Source organism: Callospermophilus lateralis, chromosome 1, assembly GCF_048772815.1.
Source record: "Callospermophilus lateralis isolate mCalLat2 chromosome 1, mCalLat2.hap1, whole genome shotgun sequence".
Classification (NCBI taxonomy): domain Eukaryota; kingdom Metazoa; phylum Chordata; class Mammalia; order Rodentia; family Sciuridae; genus Callospermophilus; species Callospermophilus lateralis.
In genome coordinates, this window is record NC_135305.1 from 111,859,803 (window position 1) to 111,886,559 (window position 26,757).

Genomic DNA, 26,757 nt, shown 5'->3' on the forward strand with positions numbered 1-26,757 from the left:
TAAAGCATGTAAATGCTTCTATCTGGTACACTTGGTAGAGGCAGTAAGGGAAGCCTTGAGTTTCTTACACAAAGTTCTGCTTTTGGATCACCTACCTACTCAACCTTAGCCCTACTGAAGGTCATGTTCATTTAATCCATTTGAGTCATCACATACCGGAGGGTTGGCAGAGTTGAACAGAAAAACAAAATTTATACATGTGTTTATTTTTGAGAGGTGGTAGACCAACACAAAACATCTTCAATTAGGACAGAATTCAAAATGGGATATGATGGGAAGATGGACTCCGAAGAGGATTCATCAAAGTCCTAATAGCTGTAGTGTTGGCAATGTCATTAGTCTGACATGCATTCTCTACACTTATCAGAAACAAGCAGGTAGGTAGGCAGTGGAGAAGCTCAAGGGAAACAAAGTCATCCATGACTTCCTTGGTTTTCTTGGTAACCATATGGGGCCACATAATTAAAAGGTAAAAAGCCACAAAAAGCATTACCTGAATTCCATATGACTGGGAAGGAAAGTTGTATTGGCATGTCCTCCAAGGGCTGAACTTTAGCTAGGGGCAGACCGCCTCTGCTCCTCCTTAATCTCCTAGCCTGGGGCTGCTTTTCACCATCAGGTTTTTGAATTCTGGCACAACTCTCTCTAGTCCTTTCTCAAGAGCTCCAATTCCCCTCTCCTCTCCTTGGCTAGGTTTTCATTTGGGTGCCTATCTTGTTTAGTCAGTGTAATTGCTACTTAAAATTAAAGCCCACAGAACCAGCTTTGCCCTACTTTCCTGGGTTAGCTAAATCTAGAACCATTTAAAAATTTGTTTTTGAATAAGTATTAACATTCACATGTTTAAAAACATATAGTTATTTGTTAACAATCTCTTGTCTTTTTCCCCATGTAGCCAATGCCAACCACTTGCAAGAAATTTCTAGAGTTTCTTTATGCACACACAGAAGTGAATATAAATTTCCTTCCTTTTTATTCAAAGGGGAGTATGCTCTTCACACTTTTTTGGAACCGTGGCTTCTGAACATCTTTTACTGGATACCACTCTAAACTTAAGACTTAAATAATTTATTATTCTTGCACTCAGTGTTGTGGGCTGATGGCGTTCTGCTGGGTAGTTCTTGCTCATGCCTCAAGCATAGTTACAGTCAGATGCCAACAGGTATAGACATTCTTTGAAGGCTTGGCTGGCCAGAATGGAGGCCGTTGTTTAATGGGAGATCAATTGCCTGAGCAACTTCACATGGACTCTCCACGTGGCTCCAGTTTCTCATAATAAGGAGGCTGGGTTCTGAGTGGGCATGCCCCAAGAACAAGTGTTCCAATGTAGCAGGAAGAGGAAGCTGCCAGGCCAATTAAGGGCTATTTACAGAACTGATAAAGTCATCTCTGTGTGTTCAATTGGCCAAAGCATTCACAAGGCCTGCTCAGATGAAAGGGGATGGAGCTCTCAACCCCATATCCTTATGGGGCAGTTTTGAGATCACATTACCCATGAGCTTATGGGGATAGAAGATGCTATAATGATTGTCTTTGGAACCTAGCGTCTGCAACACCATCTGAAGTAATTTTCTATTCTTCCTAATCTTCTCTTGTACTGTCTAATAGCAAAGCTTTCATTTCTGCTTTCACTGCTATGACTAACCCAGGTTCTCAATGGTTCTTAGTCATTATCAGAGCTATCTTCCTGCTCTCCACTTTTCCCTCACTGCCAATAGTCAATAAAATGGGTTTTTTCTCTCCATAGATATTTCCATAAGTTCAGCTCTGATAAGCTCATTCTCCTAAGTAAAACTCAGCTGTGTTAACTTAGCATTTAGGAAAAGTTGCAAACTGCTGGCCAGCAGTCTTATTTAACCTTCATGGTGTTGGGAAAATATAGGATTTGCATTTTTTTAAGCTTCTAATATTGCAAAACCAGGAGATTTTATATAAAAATCCAGGTTAAGCTCCACTTGAAAAACTAAGTTCTGATATATGGAAGCATTTAATTATTCAACTAATATGTTCTAGATACTAAACAAAAGAGGGGAAAAAATCCCCTTATGGAATTTAATTCTAGTTGTAGGAATTTCAACAATAGACAAAATAAATAAGCAAATTAAATAGAATGTTGGATGGTGATAAATTTTGTGGAAGACTGGGGAAGGAATAAGTAAAGAAGTGGATGGGAAGGGCTGTAACTTAAAATCACATGGTCAGGGAAAGCCTCACTGAAATGGTGGCATTTGAATATAAAAAATGAAATGAGGAAAAGAAATATGGATTTCTAGAATGGAGCTATACCATATTGGATAGCCACTTGCCATATGCTCCTCTAAATTTATATAATTAAAGTTAAATAAAGTTAAGAATTCAGCTCTTCAATCACACTGGCCACATTTCAAGTGCTCAGTAGCCACACGTGGTAAATGGCTGCAAAAGAGAGAACATTTCAATCAGTGTAAAAATGCTGTTGGACAGCACTGTAGAGAAGTGGCATTCCCAGTGGAGGCTTCCGCATGTGTAGAGGTGCTAGGGTGGTTCACTGCTTGATTTGAAATTGTGGCATGGTTCTTCTGTTTACCATTTCTTCCCTTTGTTCTTGTCTACCTATTTTTATACTGAGAATACATAGCCTTTGTCATTTATCACCTTTACCCAAATCAAATTTTCAAAAGACCCTTATTGATGTCAAGTTTTAGACACTTGGTCAATGTCACAGAATCTATGGCATCTATGGCCTCGCATTGGGAGTTAATGAAGACCAAGAACCTGTACCAGGTGACAGAACACACATGTTCTGTTTGGAGCAGAGTGGGTTCATGGGATAATTCAAATTGTATTCTTAGGGGTGATATGGTACAAACATTGTTGCCTTAGAGTGAATGTTTACCAGAAGTGTCCTGGAGGAACTCTGGTAGACAAGGTGTATCAGGGGAATATTTGAAGTAGGAAAGGTGGCATTCTGGGGCTCAAGGCAATGATTACCTACTGGAACTGTAGTGTTTTAACACTATAAGAACAGATACAGTCTGGCACGAAGTAGGATTTCAGCCTTGGATAAATATAAGTGACAGGTATTAGGAAACCATAACAGACAATGGAATGTATTATAGAATTCTTTCTAGTAAATGCTCAAGCCTAATGTGACAGGATTTAAGGCCTTCTACAATGTGTCATTGGCATCCATTCCTAGTTCTTTATTATATTTCCTCCTCTCCCACCAGCATGACATATTCTTAATGCCCAGTAGATTCTGTGTGATACCACGTTGGCGTTTTGGTTACACTTCCCCTCTTTACTTGAAGGACCCTTACCCTCCTTTCTGCCTACTTGAATCTTTCCCACTCAGCCTTAAGGTACAATTCAAACTTCCCTCCTTTCATTGATTTAACTTAGAAGCTTTCTTCTGCCTTATGCTATTAGCAAGAGTATAGGGGCTAAATCTTGTTTTGCTATCTACACCCTTTTCCTTACCTGGTCACACATATAATTCTTACTTGCCATTAAAAAAAAAAAAGTGAACAAGTTTATTCAACTCTTGCAAGGTACAGGAAAAAACGGGGACCCCAGTGTCCTACTGATTAGAGGGAAAACCACTGGTTGGCTTTATTGAAGAGATGGAGCTGGGATGTAAAGGGTCACAGCCCCTGCGTTAAGGCCCTGCTGGAATAGTCTCTTTTTGGGTGCTCCAGGATTCCTACTCCTGGAATGGTATAAACAATGATTCACACCACGCTTGGCCTTCGAAGTTTACCAAGCACATTCATCACAGGCAGCAGGCTTTCAGGGAAGATCAAGTTCCAACATGTTAACAGAGATTCACGTTCGGGTCACCAGACTCGCACCTACTTTGCTGTACACCTATCATAACCAACAGAAATTTTCTCCCCTCATCTTTTAATGATGAGTATGCCCAGAGGGGTTGGCGTGGGGCAATTCTATGTCACGGTGTTTGTCTTGCAGAAGAATACAGAGCCTATTTTGAAGTTCTTTGGTGAAAACAGTCGCTAGAAATAAGGATTATGATGTGGGGCTAGGCTGTGCATCAAGTGCGGGAGGGAGGACGACTTCTCAGAGCACTCGGTCGAAGTCCAGGTCAAGCCTGGCTGTTGAGAATCGGGAAGTGCACCGGAATTTTTCAGCCCGAAGGGAATGGGGACCTGAAGAAGACGGCAGAGGAGTGGGCTTAACGGAGGATTCTGGGAATGCAGCACCTGTGTAGGAGGGTGCTTTCTCCCAGGCGCCTCTTCCGTTTGAGTCCGGGTGGGAGTGTCTGAGGGGTTAGGGCTTCAGACGTAGGTGAGCAGCGGGAGAGGGCGGGGCGGGGTGCACCTGGGCTGGAGGGGGAGGTGCACAGGGCTGAGCCTGGGGGGGCCGCGGCGCGCGCCAATGGGCAGCGGCTGGCAGCGCGCCCGGCGCCGGAGCCGCAGTCGCGCCCTCTCGCTGCTTGGCGAAGGCGCGCGGAGGCGAGCTCCGTGGAGAGAAGCTGCCGGGGCCGCGGCGGCGTTCTGGGCATGAGGATGGCGGTGGGCTCAGTCAGGATGCAGCCGCCGTGCGAGAGCCCGGCCCTGGTCGCGGCGGTGGCGGCGGCGGACAACGCTCTGCGCCGCAGTCCCAGCGCCCGCGAGCCGGAGCGCTAGCAGCCGTCGGCGTCGCTGCGGCCGCGGCTGAAGCACCTGCCTGCACTGCTGCGGAGCGGGCTTATGCTGCGGAGAAAGCGGAGCGCCGCCGGGGCCCCGGTGAGTGGTCCTGGCCAGAGATGGGGCGCCCGCGGAGCGCACGTGGAGCCCGCGCCCACCCTCCGGGCGATTATAGGGGGCGTCTGGAAGTTAGGGAGGCGGCGGAAGGGGCTCCCTTCTGCCTGACTGCGCTGAAGAGGAGTCCGGGATGGTGGGTTTGGGGTTCCCCTCGGTGAGAGACAGCTTCCCCACCCCCAGATGCACTTGACTTAACCAAAGGGCACCTGAATTTAGGTTGCTTAACCCGGGCATCGCTGAAAGGACTGTTCGCCTCTTCTCAAAGGGGAAGCTGCAGGTGTCTGGTGTCTAGCAGTCAGCCAGCCCTATCCAACAGTAAGCCTCAGGCCCTTAGATGTGTTTGGACGTCCCATTGCAAGCTTTGGGCATAAGGATGGGCTCTGGCCGCACCCCCCCCCCAGTCCTACCCCCACCCCACGGCAGAGAGAGAGAGAGAGAGAGAGAGAGAGAGAGAGAGATAACCAGGAGTTCAAAGTTCCTGGGTGATCTTCTAGTTCCTGGTTTCCAGCCTCTCCAGCACTTAGTACTCCGGACATCCCCTTGAAGAGGAGGGTGCACGCGCCTCCAGGAATCTTAAATATTGACTTCCTGATGGTGTGTTCAAATATGATTACCTGTCAAGGAGTGCCCCTCATTGAGTACTAAGTGCATCTAATGACCTGAGCAGGTCAGACATGTTTGGTACAGGACAAGTGAGAAAGCTCTACTGATTATCCTTCAGGATCTTTAAGCCACTCAGGAGGCCCCAGCAGGGTTTCTGGACACTGGACAGACTTACTCAGACTTCTTTTCTCACCAGGGGAGCACCTTTGGTGGGTCCTACTCAGTTTGTAGGAATTCCTCATTATTAAGTAGTCTTCACTGAGAATTTGCAACAGTGTACATGATTTGGGACTGTAACTTAAAACATGAAGTCTTGGTTGTCCACTTTAAAAGATTTTAGCTCTTGCATCTTGGGTTTGTAAAACTTGAGGGTTGGGGGTATTTGTGTTGGTGTGGATTTCTTTGGGTCGGGAAGAGTCAGAAGTGGTGAAGGTCTTCCAACCTCTGGAGGCCGCAGTTCCTCCTTTCCTAGGTGTCTTTTCAGAAGGATGATGTTCTGAGGATTATCTGTGTGTAATGGGACATTCTTAAAGTCGGTGACCAGGAGAGTTTTTGGAACTGTCCATCAATGACCTTAACATTTGGCATACAGGATTGCCTGCAAAGAAAGCCAGGAAATGTGTTCCCAAGACATGGAAGCTAAATAAACACAAGAACCAGAGTTATAGACTTTGCAAGAATCTAGGGAAAAGTAGGTCAAATTGTGTTCCTATTATCCTTGACAGTTACTTTTTCATGGCACAGAATTCTGAAGACATGAGGGCAGCCAGGCAGTCTGAGCCTATTTTGAAGTTCTTTGGTGAAAACAGTCGCTAGAAATAAGGATTATGATGTGGGGCTAGGCTGTGCGTCAAGTGCGGGAGGGAGGACGACTTCTCAGAGCACCTTCACTCTTTATTTTGCTCCTCAGAGTGTCCCAGATTTGAACAGTGGGAGCTACTTTAGATTGGCTGCTGTGGGAAGGGTCCAGGTATGATGAGGTCGGTTCATGTTATGAAAACAGGAAATTCAGTGACAAGTGGGGGTAAACTTTCTGATTTAAATATTTTCTTCCCTAAACTTTTAGTTAATAGATTCCTAAGTTTTAAAGGGTTTTCTGTGATTACGTTAACCAGGGAAGTCCACCCTAGTAGGCAAAATTATTCTCTTGTTTATAAAGATAGCCCCCCAAAATAATTTCCCAAGGATTGAATAAAGTCAAATCGATGAAGCTTTGGGATTTGTTTCCATTGTACCTAGATTATATATTTTCCCAAAAGCTTTGGGTTCTTGCTGATTTATCTTCCTAGGCAGGCAAGATTGTGAAATTTTTCTAACTATCCCCAGAACTCACTTTGCTTTTTCTACTGTAGCTTTTAAGTAGGGAAACATGTTTATACTAGAATGTAGCCTTTAATACTGGGAAGTCAAAGTTGAGTTTAATGCTGGGATGCTATTAAAAAGGCATACCTTTCAGAAGGTACGCAGGTACTATGCTCTGATGGCAGACGTGAAGATACTTTGGCTTAGGGCTATGTCTGGGATGGGCTCTATGGAAACACATACCACATGAGCAGGTGCAGGGCGAGAATTGCCTAACAGTGGCTCTTTGTTTTGCACAAGTCACTTGGAGGCTTTGCCACAGATATCAGAGCTGTTGGCAAATGACTCTCGCCCCACTTCCTTCAGCAGGTCGTGCATGGGAGAAGAGTGCCCCAAGCCCAATGGCTGAAACGGGTGAGGAGAGGATCCAGCTGCCATTCTCAATCACTTATTTTATGGCTTTTACTCAAACCTGGCTGCACATTAGAGCCACGTGGGGAACTCCCAGAAGAAAGAGGTTCTCATTCAGTATGCCTGGGATGGGATACTGAAATGGTATCTGTTTTGTTTTTCTTCAGTTAATGTAAATAGGTGGTCTTATTTACATCTAGGACTGAGAACCACTGGATCTTGAAGAGACTATTTGTGACTTCTTAATGTAGTTAGATACTCTTAGTATAACTAAAGGTAGGCTTGAATTGCAAACTGGGCAAAATTTTTAATCTCTTTTAAGTCTACTTTTGTCACCTTCAAAATAAATTAATAGTACCTACCTTGTAGGTTTTCAAGGATTAAGTGATACAGTACAGATTAAGTGATACAATACAGGTAAAATACTTAGTCTGGTCTCTGGCACATAGTAGGAACTCTAATACTATTATTTAGTAACATGTAGCATGTTATAACAGAGGGTGACTTTGGAATCAATCAAAATTTTGTCTCAGTCCTGGTTCTAAACTTTCCAGCTCTGGAACCTTAAGTAAAACACATTATTTCTCTGACCCTCTGGCCTCTTACCTATAAAAATAGGAATATGTGTGTACAGTATAGGAGCGGTGCTTAAGACAAAGGAGGTGCCCAGTGAGCCTTTCCTTTCTGTCACCTTCTTTTTTTTTTTTTTTTAAGAGAGAGAGAGAAAAGAGAATTTTAATATTTATTTTTTAGTTTTCGGTGGACACAACATCTTTGTTTGTATGTGGTGCTGAGGATCGCACCCAGGCCGCACGCATGCCAGGCGAGCGCGCTACCACTTTAGCCACATCCCCAGCCCTGTCACCTTCCTTTTGTTCTGCTTTCTTATCACATCACAGGGCAGTGGAAAAATGTAATTTCAAGATCATCATTGACTTTGGTGTGGCCATGCTATGTTGAGATGTTATTACAAATGGCCTTTTTGGCTATGACTGGCTATTGTCTTGGGCATGTCCCTTGGATCCCTCAGGAAACAGTTTTGGACCCAAGTTGCAAACAGAGCTGACAGAAAGAGTTGTGTTCCCTGCTCTTCTGCCTCAGCAGCTGTCTCCTGTCTCCTGTTTTCCTTGCACTGAACTTGTGATGTCTGTGCAGACTGCCTGGGATTCTGTCCTTTTAATCTTTTTTTTTTGTTTGTTTTTGTTTTGTTTTTTTTCTTGGAAGTTCTGTTCATGGTCTCTTTTTTTTTATTGGTTATTCAAAACATTACAAAGATTGCAGAATCACATCGGTTACACATCCACATTTTTACATAATAAAAATGTCCTTTTAATCTTAATCAAGCTTTTGTTGAGATTCAAGTTTATCCTGGGGCTTACGAAGGACCCACAGTCTCAGAAATCTTCTGTAGAGCTTAACAGACCACAGCCTTTATTCTGTTCTATAATCTCTTAAATTTGTCATATTTATGAGTTACTTATAGAGACTTTTTGTATTCCTAGGTTTCTAAGAAATTCAGTGTACTTATTCTACCATTCCATCCTCATATTCTACTTGACCACCCAGAATGGGAAAAGGGACAATGGCTGAAGGTGACAAAAAGCTGTGTCATGAGCCGAATTCTTGCATTATCAACAAATCTGGTAGTTCTTATTAGTTCATATTGCTAAGGCAGGTCATATTTCTATTGACTATTGAAGGGTGACTGTTGAAGTCTTTCTCTTTTCATTTCTGTTCTTAGTCACCAAAGTAACTGGACTGCGGATAGTACTAAGGCATCCCCTTTAAGATCTGGTGAAACATATTCAGCAAGATATTTCTAGCACCTCTGGAATGAATTCCATGTTTGGTTCAGACACAGCTTCATGGACTATTATAGTTTAAATTGAGAAGGCACTGAACTAAAAAAGAAAATATGGTAATGTATTGTTGTTCATCCATTATCCTTTTGAGTTACACGCCATTATTTGGTTTTCTGGAAGTCCATTTTGTAATTGCAGTTTTCTAATGAATGTTCAAAATATGAAGTTGCCTAGAATCATTTGGGGAACCATTCTCTGTGGTTCATTAAAATGGAAAGAAAGAAAAACAAATTAATAGTAAAATCCATTTTCGTTTGTGTTGTTCCTGTCCCTCTCTCTCTGGGGTGTAGTGTCTTTGGTGAGTTATCTAGATTACATAGCTCTAGCAGTTGGAGATGAGAGGAAAAGGAATTGTCACCTTGTCAGTGCCTCGTGTCTAAGAGATGCTGTGCTGAGGTCCTTTGAGAGGATGGTTGGCCTTGGCAGACCAGCCACCTGAGATTATAGAGCAAACTAATAGGAAAATCAGAACCAAGGAGGAGAATTCAATGGATTTTAAGCATTCTTTAAGTCCTGTATCTTCTGATAAAGTGGTTGTATAAATGAGGGGTGGTTTAGCTGGTATAGTTGGCACATACTTGTAATCCCAGTGACTCGGGAGGCTGAGGCAAGAGGATCTCAAGTTCAAGATCAGCTTAGACAACTTAGTGAGAACCTTTATCAAAATAAGAAATAGGTAGTGGGGTATGTAGCTCAGTGGTAGAGTGCACCTGGATTCATTCTCCAGTAGTGCATGTGCATGTGCATACAGACGCGTGCACACACACATACACACATACAAAGGATTGGTTTCTTTTTTGTTGTGTCTATTTCTGGAAGTTCTCACAGTGGTTGACAATGAGCTCAGTAGCTTCTTCATAAATATGAAATGAATGGAAGTAAATTACTGTTGGAGCTTTGAAATGAAGCCCTGGAATGCTGAGGGGAGAAGGAAAATCGGGAGATTCAAAGGTAGGAGGAAAACAGCTTGAGTACTTGTGTATTCAGGGAAGGATATTAAGAGGGGTTTGTACTTTCTAGGGTGGTACTGTGATGTTCTCCAGGTAAATGCTTGAGAGTGGTCCTCCAGGTGAGTTAGAGCAGCAGCCAGTAGGCCCATAAAATTAACTAATAGTTGTTTTTTATTACCTAGTAAAAATGAGGTAATGGGTAAAATAATCCTCATGTTATTTTTTTTTTCTTCTTCTTACATCTTTGGTTCTTGCTATTTTTGATCAATACTGAAAACTTCATAAAATGGTTTCTTCAGAACTACAGAGTTATAAGAGTTATTTTTAAAAATGTTGAAGGGGTCAGTCAGTACTTTACTGAGATCCCCAAAGAGCCCTGTGGGAACCCCCCCCCCCCAGCTCAGTGAACAAATTTGAGAACTACTGGACTCAAGTGTTAATGAAACAGAGCTCACCTGGGACCAGTTAAGAGAGGGCTTCATAGGAGTTTCTGACAACAAATCCAGGAATTGTGTCCTATAAAAGGTAATTCTTATTATGTTGCTCCTGTCCATTCCCTGTGGGCTAGCAGCTGATCTAGCAGTGTTATCCATTCAGTATAGGAAGAATACCATTGCTTTATCTACTCACCTTACCAATCTTTTGAAACAAGGCATCCATGGGGATGCTTCTGTTAAGTGGGATTGTGTGTCTGTAATACTAGAGTGGAGACGGCCATATTTAGGGTGGCAGCAGAGAGAAAGGCAAATGGTTTATTTTCTTTTGTGAAAATGCCTCTGCCTAGTTTTATAGAACTTGTTTCTATCTAAAAAGTTTCTCTTTAACTAGACCATGTGAAGGATTTGCTTTTTTGAGCTAATTCAGACAATTAGAAGAGTAATAAAGATTGTTATTTCCTGTCTGCTAGATCGATTTTTAAAATGCTTCTTGTTTAGGGGGAAGTAACTTATCACAATGATTTCATTTTCATATTATAAGTCTGGTACATATGCACGTTTTAAAAATAAATGAATATATTACATAGCTCAGATGATCTAAGGCCTAGGAAAGGCCAATTGGAAATGTGTAGCAAGTAGACCAGAACAGTGGGAATTATAACATTTATTTTCTATGATGCAAGTTGTACATCTTTAGCAGAGCATCAGTTGGCATTTCTGGATAAAGAGTCAATAATTTTATTTCAAGTTAATTAAAAGATAAGTAGTGTGGGAGTTATATGGAGTGGGCATAGGGCGGAATGGAAATTCTCTTTTTAGGCTAAAATTTGGTAGAAGGTTCAGATGGTGGTGTGGTATATTTTGTAAATTTAGCAAATTATTCTAAGAAGTGGAGGGGGCAGGCTAAAAACTCTGGGCTCTCAAAAGACAGCAAGCCTTGGAATAGAGGTATAAAGAGCTTTTAAACATAGGCTGGAAGTTCAGTAAATGTTAGTTTCTCTGTTCTTTTCCCTGTACTGCAGCAGGAAGTGATAATCATTCTCCATTGTGCTCAGGCACATGTGGGTGATGGTGCTGCTTACAAGATTGTTGGGTAGGAGAAATTAGCTCACGCAATTCAAACCATTCAGCAAATACTTATTTAGTTGATAAGGATATATGAATATGGATATATGAATAGCTAAAATAAATGAATAGAAAAATAAGCATCTTGATGTTAGGTTGTGTGCTAGATGTTGTGAAAACCAAGCAATCAAGTTTTCAACACTCTTTCAATGAGCTTATGGATTCCATGGAGTGAATGGTTGCACAATGCAGAGCACCTAGGGGATACTGTGTGCATAAGAGTAAAACAAAGAGCTCCAGAGAAGAACAAAACCCTGTGGGAGGAGCTTCACTCAGGAGGCCATGCACACACCTGGATTTTGAAGTCATTGGGGTTCAGGGAAGCATCAAGGAAAATGGAAGTTTTTAACATGGAGAATGGTGTGACCTGAGGCAGGGATATGAGTGGCATGCTCTTCTGACAAGTATATCTTACTCAATTGCAGAAGACTTATGTGGAGATGGAGAGAGAACACTAGAAATGTCTGAGAGGCAGGCTGTGGTGGGGCCAGTGACCCAGTGTTCATTCCCACAAGCAATAAAGTACCTGCTTCTGAGTGGAAGGGATGGTTTTAGGATATTTGCTTAGTTAAGGTTGGTAGGATGGCTTGAAGTGGGGTGACTAGAAGACAGAGAAATCCACTGGGAAGCTGATGTATCAGTTGAAGTGGACAGTGATGAGGGTCTGAGTGGAGGTGGTGAACATGGACATGAAAAGGAGAAATGGAATCCCAATCACATTAAGAATAAAGTGATGAGGACAGAACCCAGACTTTCTATGTTGCTTTTGTTGGTTGTACTTCCTAGTTTGGGAGCTGGCCAAGTAGACTATCCTGAGGCCCTTTTGGTATGAATGTTGACCAGAAACACCAAGTCAGAATAAGGAGGCTAATCCCATATGGCCCATGACTGAGATTTAAACTCAATTTTTAGCAGGTATACCTCCCAGGCCTACCATTATTGCCTTTGGTACAAAGGTTTCCTTGATTCTAATTTTTCCTCTTGCTTTTCTCTTAAAATAGACTCTGTCAAGAAGAATTTTCAATCCTTACCTTGAACATACTCCTTAGGTATGATTTTTCAGTTTTCCTTCTCTTACTGCATTTTCTGTAACAATGATTCACAAATTCTGGTGCAGAATTCTTCAGTTATTGCTGTTACCTCTGGTCCTGACCTCATGGGGTTTTGTAAAGATTCTGCAGTGATCACATTTTCTACCCACCAGGGATGACACAGGGAAAGTGTTTGAGATGCTCCGTTCACAGTGTCATGATGCAGGATGTTCACAGGATGGGTGTGGGTAATTCTTGTTTTCTACACCCTTTATATGGATGCATTATTGATGTGGCAGAGTAAATATGTAATATATTTTTCAATTTTTTGTATTGATAGAAATGCCATATTTTGCAAATACTGAGGAGTTTACACTGAAAACTGTGTAAGATGTATGTGTATAGTTATCTACTGGAGGGATACATCCTGTGTGCTCAATGCTGAGAAAAGATAGGGACATCTTTTCTGTGTTGCATTAAAGAATTAGTTTACAAACATTTACATTCCCTAGGATACCAGGAGACTGAGTTTTCTGAGGGCTAGGATGTTTTATACCTTGTTCCCTACTGTAACTGCAGCATCTAGAAAAGACCTGACATTGGCAGCTGCTCAATCAATGTCTCTTGAATGACTGATTGAATGAAGCTTCTCTGATGTCAGGACAAGTCAAGTGTCAACTGACTCATACTTCTTCCTTGGTAATACTTTCTGTCATCTGACTTGTTCCAAGTTTTGATTTTTTAAAAAAAATATGTTTACATGTTAAAGCTAAATCATTTCCTGCCCTTTTCACTTTCTCATCAGGTTACATTTTGGTGATAGTATTGGGATAATTAAAGAAGTATAAGGACAGGGTTAACATGTTCCCTGTCAAGTCATTATCAAGACATTATCAATTTATTTGCTTCAAGAGAAGTCATAAATGTTTTATAGGTTCAAAAAGAGTTCACCAATAGGACTGGGGACATAGCCACATGGTAGATTGATTGCCTAGTAGGCATGAGCCTGGGGTTCAGTCCCCAGCACCACCACCAAAACAACAACAACAACAACAACAACAAATTTACCACTAAACATTCAAAAAGATGTAAGCTTGCACCTACCAACGTTTACAAATTTTCATGAGTATTTATGTTATGCAGATAGCTCATTTTCATTTAGCTTCCTTAGATTATGTGCTGCTATAGAGGAAGGCACAATTAGAAAGGAAGACCTAGACTTCTCCAGAGCTGAGAAGTAGCCTCCTTCATCTCTAAGAATCGGAGGCTCATATGAGGGAATTAAAAGATTAAAAAAGAAGCTAAATGAAAATTTTATCTGATAGATGGAATTGTGAAATAGTATAGATGGAACCAAGATGCTTGGAATTAGCTGTGAGTTCAGCAGTTGAATATCACTTCAAAGCAAAGCAGCCTGCTATCAAATTGTGTCATGGTTCAAGATGTTCACTGAATAAGGAAAAAAATTATTTTTTCATCTTCTAAGATCTTTATATGAATGCATTATCAATATGGCAGAGTTAGTATATAAGTATTCTTCAACTTGCTGCAGTGATAGAAACACTAAATATAAAAAATAGTAGATGTAAAAAAGCTTTGTGTTTTAAAAGGAAATTATTTATAATTACATTTAGGAAAAGAACTTTTAGAATTTGGGAAATAGTTATTATAGCCTAATAGCATAAGTGGACCAGTAGCTAAAATAAAATAAGGTAATTATAGGTCTGTAGCTACATAGGCTAAAATGTGTCTCAAGCTTAGGGATTTGGTCATGATTTTTTATATATAGCATGCTATTGGGAGATCACACATTATCACGTTATTGTTCTACATTTACAATGAATGTTTGTCTTTTTCATTCAGATTTATGGAGAGAATTCTTCATGTGCAGGAAGAGCACTGAGAAATATTATTATCGTTCAGGCTGCTGACCTGGTGAAGGACAGAGTGAACCTTAAGGGGTTTTACAGGTAACACAGTTTCTTAACACCATATCAAAAACTTAACTTCAGGGAGAAAAAAACCTCACAAAACAAAACAACAACAACAAAAAAACCCAGCTTGTGTTAAATTGTGACCTTGATCATAGAGAGGTGGGTCATATCAGTACCAGCAGTGGAGGGGTTGCTGTGTTCTGTCTGTGGAGGATTCTGGTGATAACTTTTCTTTTGTTAAACTTATCTTCTGTTTGTTTACCGTAAGGCTCTGGTTCTGAAGTTAGGGTACAGAATACCCAGCTACAAGTGTAGATTCAGTTGTGCTTCCTCTGAGATGTGGTATTTTATATTTTCTTGACTGTGTGTTGTCCTGAAAAATAATTAGAAATACAGGTCCCTTCTTCAAGGATTTAATTACGCTCCTGTTGGGATTCTTTGGCGGTCCATGAGCAGAGAGAGAGCTGCCTCACCCTCCAGGTGAGAGTGAATTCCATAAAAGGTACTGTTCAAAGTGGGGAGAGGCAGATTGGTGGAACATGAGGCTTACCCACCCTGCTAGTGAGTAAGAGCAGAGATATATTCAAGTAAGCAAGTACGTTCTTGGCCAAGTTTAGAGTAAAACTGGACCAATAGTGTGATTCCTTACAAAGTTTGGAGCACATGTTTGCAATTTATGGAAAGCCAAAAGTGGATTATCAGCTCTTTATTTTGCCAGGTGAAGATATGAAGCCATACCAAATGATACCAGAAGAAAATTATAAAAATAAAACAAATAGAAACTACTATCATTTATTATCACTCTTCTTTAAGAAATGACATTTTAATACCATAAAGAATAGGAACAGTACTCAGAATAAACGTGTACAAAAAATGTAGACGTATTCTCAGAATAAAGGATGTTCTTTTCAGTTAAATAAATTTAGTTTTATGAAAAATTCATATTTATAATATTCCTGTTTTTTCCAATACTTAGCAATACTTAGGCTATTGGAAGAAGAGGACTTTTTTATTGAGGCATAAATTATATACAATAAGATGCACAAGTCTTAAGTATGCATCTTGATAAGTTTTTTATTTATTGTATACTTATATAATCATGATCTGTGTAACCACTGTGAAGATATAGAGTATTTTCATGTCTTAGAAAGTTCCTGCAGGCCTTTAAACAGTTAGTAACTTTTCCTTACAACCAACCATTTTTTTAATATAAAAAATTTGGCAGATTATGTATTCTTAGGAGCCATTAATTAAGAAAATACAAAGTGCGGGGAGGAACCACAATGAATTAACCCTTTAAGGTCCTGTATTAAATCACATAAGGCTTTATGTAAGTTTTGAAAAGATGCTATTGACTAAACATGACCTGTTCTGTTTATGAACAATACTTTTGCATATTTGGATTCATGAACATCTTGAAAAAGCTCCATTATGTCCTGTTCTTTTCATTTGAAATTCATAGCCCAAAGTGTAAGAATTACTAGTTCATAGCCCAGGCCACATCAACAGGACAGGAACCAAGAAGGGCTGTGGTGGTTGAACTACTTCATATAGAACCTATTTCTGTCTGTCCGTCTACCTGTCTTTCTCTGATTCATTTATTTAGTAGGTGATGGTATCAACTTTGGGCCCATCTGACTTGTTAAAAAAGTAAAATCATACCTGTGAGTCTTGGGATCTAGTTGTGAGTAAGCTCATAGGATTAATTTCAGTTACTGCATAGGCTATGTGTAAGGGCTATCATTGTTCCTATTCTTATTTTCATTTGTTGAGATCTCCATGGATGTAGATTGAAAAGGGAATTGGGAGGTGTATGTTAATCAGGAAAAAGAGCCATCTACCCAAGTTAGAACAGTTAGAATTTAGTGAGAACAGAGGCTGGAGTGTGTGTTTTGCTGTGATTGGAACAGAACGGCTTTTCTTTTATAATCTGAAGACTGATTAATGTACTGAGTTTAAAGATGAAGTGCTAGTATGATTGCTTTGAGTGGATCATTTTCATTTGTCTGGTAGTAAATTGAAGTAAAGTGTTCTCCATGTACTATGTAAGAATTCACTTTCAAGACTTTGAAAAGTTTTCTGTTCATTTCATACTGTAGGAGTCCCACTGGCTTCTGAGACTTCATTTCCTTTGCATAAATAAGTCACTAAATACCACCATCCCACTTACATTTGAGGTTAGCATATGAATTACTGTTATTTAATTGCTAAAATTGTAATGGGAGAGAGGAGGAGGCCAAGAAAAAACGAATTTTCCACTCCAGAGATTAGTAAAATTCATGTTTTGTTATAGCAATCACAGAGCTTTGCAGCTCCAGCACCTCTATATCACAGTGTTCCTACCTAGAATTGCAACTGTAGTTAGATCTGCATGTACCAGGAACAATTTCTGGATTGAATACAAGTCTGAAAATACACTGTGGGTAAAAACTGCTGTCAGTAATGAAGTTGCTCTATTCCAATCATCTCTGTTTGTTTTCTCACTGCTCTTCCTGTGCTGAGATGATGATATTTTGACCTGATTATTGCAGACTTGGTCAGCAATTCAGGGGGTCTAGGTATTAAATGCAGAGGTGATTTGCCTCATTTTGTTTGCTTTAGTGATATTAACGATAGTGCTTATCATTATCCCTCATGTTTTCCCTAGTACAGGTGGATGGTTGAAAGTGATTTAAACATAATATGATAGAATTAGGGGAGGTGTAGAAAAGGATCACATGCAAAGGAAACAGTAGCTTATCTAAAGGGGAGGCACAGTATTCATTAAGATTGTCACAGTAATACCATGTTCTAGACTATGGGCTTAGAGCCCTGCCCTCCAAACAGGTTGAGTCTTTCCCAAAGAGAAGGGAGAGGTGGGGGATTGGGGCTTTGTGGTCAACAGTATCACTTGAGGGCTGATTAGGAGTGGGGCTCTCAGGTCCCACACAGCCTTTAGAATCTGTACTTTAACAAGATTCCCCTTCCCTCCCGGATGACTCCTCAGCAAAATTCCGAGAAGCCTGGTCTACATCACCATTGCACAAGCAGATGTATCCACATAGCCACCTTTTGCAATTTGGTGGTTTGTTTAGTAAATAAATGTTTTATTGTGTGATTCTATATTCCAAGTGATGTCATACACTCAGCAGGCTGAGAAGCTGCATTGTTTTGAGAAAATGAATTCAGATGATACAGCATTTAATCCACAAGACAAAATTGCTCTCAAAGCCAGAGACACTGGTTAATTGAGAGAGCCGTTGAGGAATTAGTTAATTAACACTTTGAACCTTGAACATCAAAGATGTCCTGTAAAATTAGAAGTTAATATCAACCATTTGATCTAATTGTCTCTTTTGTTGATATCTGTTTTCTCATTTTGTTTTAAAAACATCTGTATATTTGACTTCTAATCTTTCTGTTGTCTTCATGTTAACTTGCAAGTGAACAGGTCTGAAACTGGCTATGTGCCTTAGATTATCTTTTCCATAGTGACACTTTACCCCAAAACATGCTTCATCAAATGCTAGAATATCTGACCAAGTATCTCAGTAGAGAAGTTCATTACCTATTTTCCTTTATCCCTGAAAACATAACACCTCATAGCAGTCCTATGTATTGTCAGTTAGGTATGATTCCGAGGTATATGTGACCATGCCAATCACGAGAGATAGAAAAAATGTACTTCTATTTTAGGAATACAAATAAATAATGACATCTCTGGTTCTTCAATACCGACTGTAGACTAAAGATCGCCAATACATGATGCCACTCTTTTTAATTTTCTTTCTTTTTTCTCTTTTTATCATTTTAATACAATTCCACCCTCTTTTCTCATAACGAAGGGTGGAATTCAATGACATTTCTGCAAATGAAGAAGCATATTTCAGAAAGTTTTGTTTTTACCCTGAGGCTGATACTGATGGAAAAGTAGGCATGAAGATACTGTTTTTAGTAACCAGGCTGTGGCACTATTGTGTTTTAAGACAGAGTACAAAGAAGGTATTTTATGTTTGGTTACACATATAGCTGGATCTATGGACTTATGATCTAGGCTATTTAACTAGACTGTTTAAATTATATTAGAAAGTTGCACAATCAAATTTGTTGCTTGAGACAAATTTTGGGGCTTAATCTTGGAAGAATCATAAATAGAGCTATTCTTCACCTGCTGTGGTTACAATTTTGTCCCGCCTTCTTGGAATTATTTTGTTCTCAAAGGACTAAATAAAAATCTACAAATGGTTGAACCAGAGTTTATCACCACCAACTTGAACAGTGTGGCTTTACCAGGGCAGAAACACTATGTATATAAAGGGCTGCTAAATTTATTCCTTTATTTACTCAAACATTATGAACTTATTTTGAGAACTTATTTTGTGCCTCAGGCTTTTGTAATTGTTGGGGATTCACAGTAAGTTGTACAAAGTCACTGTTTTTCTAAAAATTATTTTCTGGAGGCAGAAACAAATATTATTCACTTGAAAAGATGTAGGATTACAACATAAAGGTAATTTGAAGAAAAACTATAAGAGGATTTAACTCTTAAGTTTTCCTAAGAAGTGATATTTAAGCATTAATCTGAAAGATGAATAAGAGGTTATGTCATTTGTTCTTGGCTTGCTTGAACAAATGTTTAAAAAAGCAAGAATATGAAAGGAAATGACATTATACATAACATATTTATTTATTTAGAGGAAAATATGGGGCCAATTTCTCATTATGAATGGCTTTGCTTTTGTCCAGGAGGAGCTGTGTTGGGTCAGAACTAGTCGACTGGCTTCTCGAACATTGTCCTTTTGTCCAGTGCAGATCTATGGCCATAGGAGTCTGGCAGCTCCTACTAGACATGGGAATCATGTCATCAGGTTAGTATTATATACTTTATTAAGCTGTTTGACCAAAATATATTTGCATTTCTAGAGGATGTCACAACCTGGATGGAAATTGTTTTTGAAGGTAAATATCTACAATCATTTTTATTTTCTAATTAAAAGTACCAAGTCATCTTCTGATTCACTTATTTTTATTTACATGTGCTAAAAGAATAATTAGGAACTTGTTGATTTAGAGACTAATACCTGTAAAAGGTCTTTCCCTCACCCTCTCCTTTCTCTACTCAAGATTCTACTCACAAAATTTTTAATCAGTGACATCTTTAGTTGCTTGCTTTGAATGTATTATTTATCTTGTTGTACTTAATCATCAGAAACTGATTTTGTGAGTGGGACGTGTATGCCATTTTAACTGATTAAGTAATCATGAATGCTTCGAGATATGACCTATGAAGATTAGCTGTTTAAACAGGATAGAAAATAGATGTTAACCTGAATCTAAAATAGATGGTGATATCTCTTTTCTTAGTCAAGCCCAGGGAATTGAAAGATTAGAAACCTAGCAATCTGGATTCTTTAGTACAAATCTCTCAGGTGCTGGCTCATCACTGAGAAGTCTTTTTTTTTTTTCTTTATAGGTAATGAATTTTGAGAGCATACCCCTGGTGCCATTGTGAAAGAGTGGTACAGATGGGGACATGGTTGTAATCTTCTTAGTCAATAATACCTAGCACCTAATACTCTTATTTAGAAAATCAGTTAATTGCTTTTGTGGAATGGAGGTATTATCAGCTCACTTGCTAGGTTCAGCCTTGTGGTTAATAGAACATTCATTTTGTGTTTTGTTTTTTTTTTTTGGAAAAGTCTACAACTTATAATTCCTTCACTTGTGGGTTTCCAACCATGTTAGTAATGACATTTTGGATCAGGCAAGTCCATGTTGCAGATGCTATCCTGTATGTAATAGAATTTGTGCAGCATCCCTTTCTTCTGCCTTCTAAGTGCCATAATCACAAACACACACTAGAGTTATGACAACCAAAAGTGTCTATAGAAATCACCAAATGTCTTCTGAGGGGGGCACAGTCACACCTAGTTGAGAACCATGAATCTTGCTAACTTAAAACTTGCTGTCATGTAGTAATTGGGTGTCAGTGAAGAAATTAAATATATTAGCTTCTTTTTGGACACTGAAAAACATTTCTTACCATCCTCTTTGAGTCAGTATTGATTTTATTGACATTTGTCTCTGAAGCAGAAGAATTATCAAAATCTTGTGAATATGCTGGCAAAACTTCAAGTAATCAAAATAGACTAGCCAATAAATCCTTTTCAATTCAATGGGATAGTGAACATGAATGAGATTACAATGTATAATCATAGTCTTACCTCTGGCTTCTCCTTAATAATTATTGGGTTTTCAATTTATTATTTTATTTTGATTGTCTAAACTATATACTTTTAAAAAACTGATCCATATCTTTTTTTTTAATTTCAAACAGTAGACCAGCATCTGTATTTTCAAGATACTTATGTTTTCTACCAGTTTTCATCCGATGAATGTAGCTACCTGTACTGTGAATTTGAAAGAGAAAAATGGCGTCAAACTTCTGTTGCAACTTGTTCCTCTCATTCCTGCAAGAGCTGGCATCTGTGAGCTGTAAGTGGGGGTGATCATGCGCCATTGTTAGATGATTCTTAGAGAATGTGTACTGTGTCCAGAGACTTTGCTGTGCTCTTTAAGATCACTATCCAGTTTAGGAGGTAGTTGTACTATTCCAATTTTTAAAATCAATTTTTAAATTTATATATGAAACAGAATGCTTTATAATTCATAATACACATATAGAGCACAAATTTTTCATATCTCTGGTTGTAACAAAGAATATTCACACCAATTCGTGTCTTCATACATGTACTTTAGAAAATGATGTCTACCATATTCCAAAGAACTATTCCCATTTTTCAGATGCAAGTTCAGAAAGGTAAAATAAATTGCTGAAAATTAAATCCAATTCCTAAATGACCAGTGTGGTGTTCAAGTCCCAGATGTCTGTGCCTCACCAGCTGCACCACACTGCTCCTGATTTACCATTGCTATATGAGTAGATGATCTAAATTAAGAATAATCATGATTGGGCTTAAATATGAAATGAAATAATAACTCACTTCTTAACCACCATTCCAAGTTGTGACTTTGCTAAGAGAGAGCTCCGCAGACATTTCTGAAAATAATCTAGATGCAATATTTGGAAAATTAAAACACGTGAATCATTATCACATGAAGATACTGAATCACTGTATGATTAAAATTAATTAAAATTAGAAGAGGCTTAGGAACAAAACTTTAGCCGTGATATGGAGACTTTGCCATGCATTTGTTTATAGTGATAGTGACAAGCTTATTTCAGAAATGAGTTACAAATTAAAATTTCAGCTGAAATCTTTTATATACATAGAATATTTCAGGTCATAGAATATATCTCCATATTGTTAACTCCTTCAAGGGCAAATGAAATTGTCCTCATTTCTTAGGTAAAAAAGTAGGTTCAGTTCAGATAGACATATCTGTATAATGTAACAGAGGTTAGTTACTCTTATTAATTAAAAGGTGACATTGCTGAATGGTTAATACAGTTTGTTTTTAGGAAACGAAAGTTTCAGGATATTATGAGACACTGTGCTAATAGATTTATTGAAGAGAATATATTTTATGTCAGGTACTGTGCTAAATAAATGCCTTATGTTCCATATTTCATTTTCAGAAGATTTCCATAAGAAAGATACTGTTATTATCCCAATTTATAAGTGAGGAAACTGAGGCATGGGGACCAAGTAACCAGTACAAGTCACACAAAAGTAGCAAGCACAGAGTCTCGGTGTTTGGATCCATGTCTTTATAGCTCTAATGTCCCTTCTTTAAATACTTGCTATGGCATCCTTGGAAGTTATGGGGATCATTCTAGTATCCCCTTCTGAAAGAGTATAATCAGAAGCTATGAAAACTGTTTGAGTCGTAAAATGGTATGGATTTTCCCACCACTGCTGTTTATAAAGGGCCTTACAATGAGAAAGCAAAGTTCAATATCACTGAGTAGGCCAAGTACGGAAAATGTTCTTTATTGTAATGTGCTCTTAATAAGGTCAGAAACATCTAAGAAAAGGCAAAGAGCATGTCAATAAACTTTAGTGAGCTTTCTAAGGAGTGGGATGCTTATAAACCAGAAGTGGTATACTGGCTTTGACTAGGAGGGACCAGCATTCACTAGTAGCTCTTCTCAACCATTTCCTGTTCTGCACACAAAATGGATATGTGTGCAATCCCATGGGTGTGCCCAGATTAACAGGGACAGGAGGGCAGCAGAAATAACCTTGCAAGAAGTCTTTGTGATATAACACTACCTCCTTCTTCCCACCTCAGAAAGCAAATCTGAATGTCAGTGGGTGAGATGGCAGTTCTGTGGAAAGCCTGAGTCTCTTCTAATTTCTAAAAATGAAAATACTTTTAAAATTTGAGCTCTAATATGAATTGCAGATGAGTTGCATCTTTTGTCACACTGATCACTTTGGACACAAATGTCAGCTTCTGGAGTTGAGAATCACCATAGCATGCCATGTTTATCAGCAAGTTTTTGCTGTTGGTGTGAACATGTGCTTTTGTGAGTGATCACTGACTCCTGCAGACAAATGGTCACTGGGGATCTATGAACCCTTCTGTCTCCCTTATTATAAGTATTAAATATAAAAAAGATAAAATTATTGGAGTGGAGAGAGAGAATTTTTTCCCTGTGCTAGAATTATAAATCAATTCGTGCAATGGTAGAATGTAGTTGATTAAATTTTGGGAAGCCAGGATTCTGTTTATGTAGATTTGGAATGAACTATGGTCAGGGACACTGTCCTCTGACATTCGCATTGTCAAAATCCTTGGCATGGTTCCATACCTATGTTTCCATCCTAACTCCTGCTCTGACCTGGCAATCTCAACCTCTTCAGCCTCTGGCCCACACCAGTTACTCCTCCTGTGATGTGATGCTCTTGCTCTCTCCTCTGCCTCTGTCCTTGTGAGTTAAATTCTACCCAACCCTCAAGGGGGAGCCCAAGTCCTACCTTGATCACAAAACTTTCATAATGTCTCTGATCTGCATTAATCTTTTTTGGGGTAACTTATCGCTCTTCTTCTTTGTAATAAAAAATAAATAAAAATAAAAACATTTAAATCCGGTCTTCTGTGTCACTCTTAGCTGTATGTTGTTTCATTTTGATCCATTCTACTTAAATCCCTCTGGATTCTTATATTGTTCATTCATGTTGTTTATTTATGGGCTGAAAACCTTTTTCTTTTTAATAAGCTTTTTTGATATTCAAGAGCTGTTAGTGTCTACCTATTAGGTCCCTCTAATTTGCCATCTTCTCTCTGTCTTTCAAATAATTTGAGAGAACCACTTAATGTCTCTATGTAAACACAATTATGTTCTATACAAATGCATTTCTAAAAGAGAATAAAAATAAAGGGGATTTCTTTTCTTTTTTTTATTTAAAAAAAGAATGTTTAAAGTAGGAGGGAAAATGAAGCTGCTGCAAGTTTCCAGGCTAGTTTGAGGGAACAAAATTTCTGTTCTAAACAAAATAACTTTTATACCCCAACTGAATAGATAATTCAAAAAGAGAGAATTGGTTGTTAAGGGTGCTGTCTTGGGCAAAGAGAACAGTCATGGTTCCTCATTCAGACTGACAGCCAAGTCAAGTTACCCAGGGTATACTTTTTCTAAACTCTGCTTTTGTGTTTTGGGTAGGAGGAGAGGAAGAATCGATGAAGAATGAAGAAGTAACAGTGTAGAGAGGCAGCCTATTCATTCCTTCAAGACCAGGAAGATGTTTCTCTCCAACATTAATTTACTTGAGGATCTAGGCCAAGGATCTAGGCCTTTATGGCAGCTCCCAACTCACCAGGTGTGAGAGGGGCAGGCGTCTGAGAAGACAGAGCCTGTGATCCTTGGTTATATAAAAATCTTTCCAGTTACAGAGCAATTGATGCTTTTGCTATTATTAAAAGACTTGTAGAGGGTTGCCAAAATTGAACTCAGGTTGCACTTAGATATGTAAAGGAAAAAAAATGTAGCTTCTGTGTCTTTTATTAGTGGGATCTTGTGTTTGTTATCTATATGAGTCACCATCCCATTGGGTAGTCAGAAGAAGAAGTCCCAAATTTTTGTCTAGTCCAGTAAAATCATTCTAATGTAGTAATTTTTAAAAATCTTTTTAAAACCACTGTCTCTCAGCATCTTTCTCTGCTCCTCAACTAGACATCATCCAGAGACATGATGAGTGGTGTGGGTCCCTGGACCCCTTGTTCTTGACAGTGAAAAACATGGGAGGCTCTCCTGTCCCAGCTGATACTTTCTCTACTGAAAGCATCATTGTTATGTGCACAGGTCTACATGTTGTCAAATGCAATGGTTGATTTTCAGTCCTGGTCTTACTTGACAGACCAGCATCCCGTGGCACACCTGATCACTGCCTTCTGGAAGCAGACTTTCCACTTGGCATCCTTGGTTCTTTATCCCACTGGCTTCTCTTTTGCAGGCTCCCTTGGTTATTCTTCCTCTTCCTGACTGTATTAACTATAGCTTCAATGCTCTGATGTCTTGCTTACTCTGGAGAGACTGCCCCATCCAAAGATAGTCAATTTCTAGAGACACCTCCTGCAAGCTTACTTTTTATATGCAGATCAACCAATCCTAGCTCAGCCTTCTTCCACCTCAGGGCCACTTTCCACCTCCCTAATCACCCCAGGCTCAGGTATCAGGCAACTAAGGGCAGCCTATATGCCCCAGGGTCTGGTGAAATTATTCAAATTAGTCAGTCCCCAGTCTGTATATCCCACCTCATCTGGTATGGCTTGTGGGAACCACAGAAAATTCTTGCCAGCATTTTCCCTGCCTCCTGACTGACCATATGGCCCCTTGAAGTATGTCATTCCCCTTCCTCTTGGGAACTGTAACTCTTTTCAGGGGCAGTCTTCTCTGAATCCAGTGTCCTCTGATTATTCAGGTTGGCCACACCTGAACAATAATAAAACCTGTTTTTAAAATACCTCTAAACACGGAGTGTCCCAGACCAGTCTTTAGTCTTCTCTGCTTTTCTGTTGCCTAGCATGTATGAGGTCCTGGGTTCAAAAAAAAAAAAGTTTTTAGGATTGGGGTACGTGAGCCTTTGAAATGAAGCTGTTTAGTTAAATATGAAGTATTAGTCTTAAATTCCTCAAAATAAATGTGAAAAAGACATCAGTATCTGATGTTATTGAATTTTAGACTAATATATCACTGTGTACCCTGGACCTTTAATGAAACCTGTCATATTCACAATCTATCACTGTTTTGTAAATTTCCTTTGTCAGCAAAACTAGCAGTCTGACTCTATGAAAAATGATTTTCTTTCAAGAGGTGAAGAGGTGTTTGCATTCATGATATCAAGATCTCAAGAAAAATGTAATTCTCATTCCTCTGCCATCTTACTTTAAGAAAAAAAAAGATAGGAATTTTCTCTGTTAAAAGCAAATATATATGGACCTCTTCAGAATATCACAGTTAAGGGCGGGGAAAGAGGACAATGTTGATCAAAGGATTCAAACTTTCAGTCATGAGTTGAGCAAGTTCTTAGGATCTAACATGCAGATGGGTAGCGATGCTGACCACTATATATACCATGTGTACAGAGATCAAATCACCACCCTTAAATATACACTGTACACCTTAAATATACACTGTCTTTACTCCTTAAAGACAACTTTGGTTTTATCTGAGATAGGGCGCTAGTCACTCCAGGATTTTGAGTGAGGAGAGATGTGCTATATCTTACATTTTTGCAAGATCACTGTGGCTCTTGGGTCCAGGCGAGAGATGTGGCTGTGACCACAGTGGTGGTGATGGAGGTGGTGAGAAGTGGGTGATCCACTTTGAAGGAGCAGCCAACAGGATTTCAGGATGGGTATAGCAGCAAGTGTGAGGGAGAGGGAGGACAAGGATGATTTCCAGCTAGAAGTGGGGAGCTGCTACTCATTAAGGTGGAGAAGGCTATAGGAAGCTTGTTCTTTTCTCTTTGGGGGAGGGGTGAGTAGAATGATGACATGTACAGTTTGATGGTTGGTGGGACAAGGGCAGAGGAGCAAGGCTTCTGCCATCCTGTATCCTTACAGTAGCACCCTTAAATATTAGATCTCAGAAACTTACAAAGACATCAGCACCAGGACTCGGCACTCTCCCTTGGAGAATTAACCAGCTCTGGCCTGTCCTGTTGGTAAACAGAGTCCTTGAGAAGCAACCAGGAGAATTCCCAAAGACAGAACTTGCTGGCTGAGAGTTTTCTACTGGCACAAACACTCAGGGATGGGTCTCCCTTCTTGGGGACACTCCCTTTCTCTCCTGTCTGTCACTTGCTACTGCTGTTAGTTGCTGATTCCTGCCAAAGTTTCCTTGTTTCTTTTCTTTAACCACTGATACACCAAACCCACAGCTTCTCTCTTATTCACAGCCCCCTTTGGTAA

The 26,757-nt window shown here is 39.5% G+C and overlaps 1 long non-coding RNA gene across 1 annotated transcript; it reads left to right on the forward strand.

Moving 5' to 3' along the window:
* Positions 1 to 14,328: 14,328 nt before the first annotated feature.
* On the forward strand, positions 14,329 to 20,795 carry LOC143637820 (uncharacterized). Its single transcript, XR_013154493.1, has 3 exons — positions 14,329 to 14,433; positions 19,123 to 19,244; positions 20,714 to 20,795. It is a non-coding gene; the product is annotated as an uncharacterized LOC143637820 (long non-coding RNA).
* The last annotated feature ends 5,962 nt before the right edge of the window (positions 20,796 to 26,757 follow it).